Here is a 7,341-nt window from a genome sequence, read left to right as displayed (position 1 = left end):
AAAAAGGCTGCTGTAGCAGTGAAGACAAGGAAACTCAAGTTTTGCTCTGGAGTCCAAACGAAGGACGTATGCTGCAGCGAATGGTTCTAATTGAAGACGCTGCATTGCTAGTCGTCGCAGGTACGACTGATAACATGTTCAACTTTGAAGACAGGTTGGTTTAAACGAATGTTGCCAGATCATTTAGGTCACTATTCTTCCTGGATTATTCACGGAATGCAATTCAAGGGGCGAATAAATGCCAGCAAAGCGGTAAGGGGGGCTAGCTGGTCCTGATCGATAGCTGACTGGATAAAGCAAGTAATGGACAGACGATACTGGTGTAGTGTAACAGCTTGCGGTACTGAACTCGACGCAATAGCTAAGCCTGACACTGCGCTTTAACAGTTGTGTTTCTCTTTTCTGGATGAATCAAATCTGTGAAGGCGAATGTCACTCGAGTACTTTTTATCTTCGTCTATTTGGTCTGATTGTGTAGCGAGAACGGTCTGTCAAAACGGAATTATTGTTTTAGAAAAGCCGAGCTATTTGCTGCGGTGCTTGTTTTATCGGACGGTTTCTTAGATTTTCGCATATCCCCCTAGACTTTCTTCTTTGATGCGTATTTATTCTTTCACTTTTCCTTCTTATTCTTGAAACTTGCGCAATCTGTCCCCGTACATATGCAGTCATGTATGCGATGTGTGCTATAGACGTTATCATTATGCAGGGAACGTATCAAAAGAAACGGCTGGCCTTTACTCATATACGGGCCCCATAGTGGAGGCACGGACGAAATAAGATGCTCCGAGAGAAGGGTGGCACGGACATTAGGAGGCAGGGTATAGGAATGTGAGAATGTTACCGTAAGATACATTTCATGCTTTGAGATAGGCGGACGCAATGAGAGCAGAGACGGCTGACAAGAGCACAGACTCCCGGATACTTGAGACGGTAAGTTGAAGATGTAACACTGCAGGCTGAGCGACTTCTCACATATTGCTTCAGTCCAGCTATCTCTCTCTCTCTCTCTCTCTCTCTCTCTCTCTCTCTCTCTCACTTTCTTGGTTTTCAGACTTGTCTCACAAAAGCTACAATGTACAAAATAACGGTACCTGTTTTGGTTTCTACTGCGTAGCACTACTAGCCGCAATCACGGATTTCGCCGGGGTCTGTCCGAAGCCGCTCGCTGTGGGTCGCTGTGCCGGCGGGGGGGGGGGGAGGGGGGGGCGAGGGGCACTTGTCGACAAATGAAGTGGTGGAAAAGCGTCGAGTTCTTGTATCTTGTTGTGTGCGCCAAGATTGAAGACTGTGCCGCACAGTTTGATGGGGAAGTGTTGGGCTCGACTTGCCTGGAGTTTGGACAGTTGGCGCCAAACCGACTGAATTATGGGAAGAGCGGTCGGTTGCTGCAGGACAGAGTGTGTGCGCGTGTTTACAAGCCGGCCTCCCTTTCACAGAAGTGTCTCGGTCGCGCACGTGTTCTGGTTCGGCGCTAACTGCTCTGTCTCTCGGTTGGGGGGGGAAAGGGCGCGGAGGCCATAAATCTCCGAAACGCGGCGAAACACAGGCCGTGGAGAATGCGCGGCAGAGGGAGCTGCTTTCGGTGCCTTCTCGGGAAGATGTCTGGACATAGGTCCCTTTGAAACCGCCGCCCGGGTGCAACCGACCAAGGGCTGCGATCGGAATGTTTGGGCCTTAGGTTTGTGTGTTGTGTGTTTTGGAAGCGCAACCGCCGGCGCTGTTTGTCTTTGTGACTGCTGGCCACCTCTTGCGTGAGCTGAGGGAAGATTTTGGAGAGAGTGTAAATCGCTGAAGTGTATGCATGAAATGTATAGCGGGGATAAGCGGTGCTACGCACCTACTTCGTATTTGATTAACTATTCAAATCGGCCATATTTTTTTAAATACTGCGCTAAAGACATAGGGAGATGGAACTTCTCCCATCATCCGTCTCTCTTTATATTAGCGGTATGCTGTAAATGCCAGAGCAGGTTTCTCAACGTTTTTCAGAATCATCGGGATTGCGGCAAGTGACTTCCGTGGTCCTGCTTTCTTTCGTTCCTGTAAGACAGCCACGCAATGTTTTATCAGCCACATCAGGGCCGTGTCGATTTTCGGTCTCCCCCGCTTCAGTTTCGATAGATACTGGGAAATGGGAAAAGGAATGAGTTCTTAACGTCGTTTTTCACACTGCCTCTTGACGAAGAGTGCGGCTTGGGAGAGAATTGCCAAGCAGGCATGCTGACCCATGGAGGGCCTCGCTTTTAAAACACGCCAAACACATAGATCGACCTGTGCGACAACTTTTGAGTGGAACAGAGGGCGAAGGTTGATTCCGAGCCAGAGTTACCATGCGTAACAAAATGCATATATACACACCTTACATTATTTTCAAGCTGTTCATTTTGACCGGAACATAAAGTTAGGAAGATGCAACAAATTAGGGATAGAAATCCCCATTGCTTAGGCTACGATTAAATCACGCTAACATGTTTCTTAACATTACCGCATATGCTTGACTCTTGGGCACAACGCTTGTTATATGCCCGAGGGGTAACTTTCGTCTATCTACCTTTGCTACCAAAGCGAAGAAAACCTTTCTTCGAGCAGTGCTAGAACGGCTATAGGATAGTTAATTGGTATAGATTCATAGAAGGTTTGTCCGTCGCCATATTGCTCACTGCACACTTGCTGACAGATGGAGAGTTTCTTCTTGGTTTATTCCCTCGCCTGATCAACCATCGTTGCGTAGCGTTACAGTTGAGTTTCCATGTTCCAGTGCTGATGAGTAATAAAAAGATTTAGCTTACCGTGATCCGCTATCCGCTACCGGGACTCTCTACCGCACGTGGACCAATCAGCTCAAGCTGATTGGTCCCGACGCGGCAGGTCTGTGTGCCGACATCCAGTATGTGGCGCCATCTATCGGCGTCAAGGGAGGTCTGGGCATGCGCAGTAAAACACGTGGTGGCGGATCACGGTAGCGGATCGTGGATCACGGATCACGGTAAGCTAAAACTCTCTATTGCCTTACCGCGGGAGCGGTAGTTGAAGTTCGACATGTCGGATTTATTTGTTGTATGCGCTGTGCAACGACGTTACGTAGGGAATAATCGGGGGCCACTTTACTATCATCAAGTCACTTTCGACGGCTCAGTAATAGGTACTAATCGCTGCTCCGCTGAACGTTTTACTACTGCGTCGTTCCTTCAAATAAACAAACCTATGTAACACAGAGACCGTAAAACACAGGGACGGACTTGTCATAGCTATACCGCACACTGCACAGCAAACATATATGCTGACCACTTGGGATACCAAAACGGGTAGCTGCATGGTCATTAATATGCCATACACTTTTCCATAGGAGCCTTCGAGTTGTCACCATATTATTCTCTGAACTGTTGTGTGTACCTAATGCGAGCGAGAGAGACGTTTGAGCACATGTCCGACGCAGTCCAGAGTGCAGATGCCTTAATTTGGGACCATAGCAGACGCATATACGTGTAATATGACCGCAGAAGAAACACAGTGTCTAAATTTGGACCTTATCTGTTAGAAGATGAGAATTCCTGGTCGCCAAAGCAATTTTGTTTAACGTTACCAAATCGGAACTTGTTCTTCCAGTGCTGCTTGAGATTCCAAATGACACAGAAAAGTAGAAAATAATTAATTATCCAGACCATGTTTTTTTTTCGTCGCTTATGCGGCCATGGCACACACTCAGCCGTGTTGCACATGGTTGCAAGCCGATTCTCACCCACCTTGAAGTTTGACAGAAATCCTTTGCGTATCTGATCAGGCGGATGAGGAAGGGTTAGGCGCTGGGCCTGTAGAGTGCCTGTTGCAATCGTGGGAATAGTAGAGGTTCTCAAAACGTCTCTTTTTCCCCTTACGACTTGTCATTGTGACGTGGTGAGCGACAAGAAGACGAAGAACGATGCACTCTGAACAATAGATAAACCATGGTGTAACAGTAGACAAAGCAAAACATTATTTAACACTAACAACTAGCAGTAAAGAAGAAAACGCACAAAAGCCAAAGCGACTACACTTCTACACCAAAAACTGGCTCAATATAGCGCAGCTCCACGCTCTTGCGCACTAAAGAACACTTGGGCCCGCACTCTCTTAACACCGCTTATATTGAGTCTCACGGCAGATTGCGGATAAGACTCTGAGAAACTTATAACATATAATGACGTTCGTTAGAAGCCTTTGTACGTAAACGGTTGTGAAGATAGGCAACAATAAACAAGGATTTTCCACTAGACCGTCATGGCTGTCTATATTTAGGCATATATAATCAGAATAAAGTTCCATTTGATGCAACTATGCTTATGCATAAGCATAATGTACGGCTGTACAAGGATGCAAGAGCTGCTCGAATTTATTTTCGAGAGAGTATACATTGGTTCATCGTCATGTAAAAAGCGGCTGCAGAAACTCCCGACTATTCTTTGTTGTCGTTGCGGGAGTTTTAATGTCATGCTGCTGTACGCCTACTTCATGCAATTGAGTCAGAATTAGCCTTTTAATAGCGTAAGAACGCTGAAGGGAGTTCAGAGAGATGAAAAATAGAGATGACTGCTAAGTATGTAAGGTAAGGCACATTAGACAAAAAAAGGTAAAGTAAATATCAAAAGCTAAGCAATAAAACCAGACATCACAAATAACATAAAGTAAGAAAAGGGCAGGATGGTAAAACAAAACTAAAACACACAAAAATAGCAAAAATAACAAAAATAAAAACTTCTAAAAAGGCAAAGTAATTAAAGTAAGAAAAGAAAACCTAGAATATCTCTGGAAGTCGCAATGCTTTCTCATGTCCACGCGTTAAAATGCTCAAGTGCACCTTGAAATTTTTTTGCGAGGGGGTGGGAGGCGCTGGTCTGCGGGCCGATTTTTTGTTTCAAATATTTGTTGCGTAATATGAATTATCTATAAAAATACTCGAGCATGAACCTGGCTAAGAATTTCGTATCTCCTACTCTTGAACAAAAAGTATATTAAAAATAAATTCAGTACTGCTCCCGCTGCATTCGTTTTGAATTAATGTATTGCATCCTTTAAAAAAAAAAGCCTGCTTATATCTAATGCTATTGCTGGATTTGGATTTTGCGCCGTGATAATTTTCGGCGAGAGGTTGCCAAAAGTCACTCAGTTAACACAGAAACGAACTTGTTTTTCCGGAATTATATTGTTCCTTAAACAAATTTAGGTGTAGAATGGCAATACTGAAGAGTTGGAAAAGCGACTTGAAGAACTCTGTACACAAATGTTTTGCCCCGGTGACAACAGTCGTGGAAAAGTCTCATTTGCTTGGTAATGAGAGTCCGGTCTAAATGATCAAAGAAACTCAGTGTTAAAAAAAAACCAATTTAAACGTTAGGTGCGTTGTTCTTAGCACTCGAATCGCGTAATTATTTTTGAAAAATTTCCGCGTCGGGGATTTAAAGTGATTGATTGTGTGCAATTTAAACGGGAAAGGGCATTTCTGCTTTGCGTTCCGGTCAATCTTTGGAGTATATATAAATTCATTGACAGGAAGCCAAATTGTAAGTAATAAAAACTATGGATGACAGCGAAAAGCTTGAGACATCACAGAAAACACTTAAGAAAAAGGCAGAGCCGAGTACGACATGATTTCATTTGAAACCTGAGCCTAAGTTAATTTCTTATCTTTGGCTTTCGTTAAGAAAATTGGAATTTGATAGCGCGCTTACTGTAACATTGGTTTTACGTTTATGCAGTATCTGCAGGGCTACCGTATGTTATTTTTAGCTTTGAATCTTTTCTTAGCATGAAACCTTCCATATGCTTCCAGACTAAGTCATTCAGAACCAAGCGCCTGCACGTCTGATGTTTTCTTCTACACCTTATATGGCAATGTGCATCGTTTTCACGAGCAAGAAACAAAATTACGCATATTCCACACGACGAAATGCCCACCCTAGCAGATCAGATTCTATCAAGAACCGCAATACAACATTCCATTGCCACCTATGGTAGTGAGAGCGGCCAGCTTCGAGTAGTGTGGGAGAGGTCGACTTACAGCGCGAAGATCGGCAGCATGGCAAGCACTGAGAAATATGAAGAACCGTGAAAACGAAGCTTCTCTCCCATCCCTCCTAACTCCCTAATTAACTAAACTGCGGCCGAGAGCCATCAATTAATTCAAATAAAGGCTTCCTTCATTCATTCATTCTGTCCTTTTCTTGCTCTGTCTTACCGATCTTTGTGTTCTAGTAGACTCTAAAATAAAATTTCCCCAGTTATTATTCTCTGTGCCGTATCATTTGGGTGCAGGCGTAAACAATGATTGGTTTTCATTGTAAGATTGCTATAACCTTTGACTCAGTATTGAACTTTTAAAGCGAAAATCTCGCAAATTTAACAGAGCCGAGCACCGCTCGTTCCGATGCCTGACTCTCAACATGTCTACCAGACGTGACATCAATATCCAGGTGTCCTGAGAGAGAGAGAGAGAGAGAGAGAGAGAGAGAGAGAGAGAGAGAGAGAGAGAGAGAGAGAGAGAGAGAGAGAGAGAGAGAGAGAGAGAGAGAGAGAGAGAGAGAGAGAGAGAGACTTTATATTTACACTGACATGGACCTCGGGGCAGGGGCTCAGCCAGGTGGAGGGTCTCCTTGCCTGTTCTCCTGCGCCGTGGCCGCAGTGAAGGTCTTGGAGTACGCCTCCTCGTGGGACGGTCTTTTGTTCATCCGCATTTGGGCTTCGTATGTAGGACTCCCAGGTAATTTGATGAAGGGAATCAGTTTCTTTAGCTCCCGGAGAACCAGGCTAAAGCTAAAAGGGTAAGATACTATTTCTTAGGATCCAAAGGAACCACGAATATTGTGTCTTGCCTATGCCGAGTTCAGGTGAGGAAAGAGAAACATCGGAGCGAATCCCAGGAATTTCTCCTGCTAGTAGGCAACGTTGTAGCTATCGTCGCTTTTTATCTTTTCAACGTGGTATTGATATAGAACATTGTAGCTGTCTTCGCAGCGGATCGCATCGCGTATAGACCGGTATACACTCTTGCCCTGTGCATGGCATGTTGTCTCTATCAACATCTATAAGTGCTCAAAAGCTTTCGCATGTCCTAATTCATTCAAGTATGTTCAAAGCCTACCATTATTGTTATCTAATATTTGTTTGCCACTGTTGAGTGTGTTTGAACGCACAAGGCTAAAACTTGCTACTAGGGCCGCCGAGTTACCCGTGTGCTGTCTGGGTGTTTTGAGGGTTGATGCGACAATCGCTTTCTTGCGAAGCATTTCTTTTGTATGAACATAGGCTGTATAAACAGACCGAATTTCTCTCTTTTAAGGCGCAGCCATTATAGGCTCAAGAATA

Source organism: Amblyomma maculatum, chromosome 9 (genome assembly GCF_055883805.1).
Source record: "Amblyomma maculatum isolate TAMU_Amacu chromosome 9, ASM5588380v1, whole genome shotgun sequence".
Classification (NCBI taxonomy): domain Eukaryota; kingdom Metazoa; phylum Arthropoda; class Arachnida; order Ixodida; family Ixodidae; genus Amblyomma; species Amblyomma maculatum.
Note: the sequence above shows the minus strand (reverse complement) of the source record.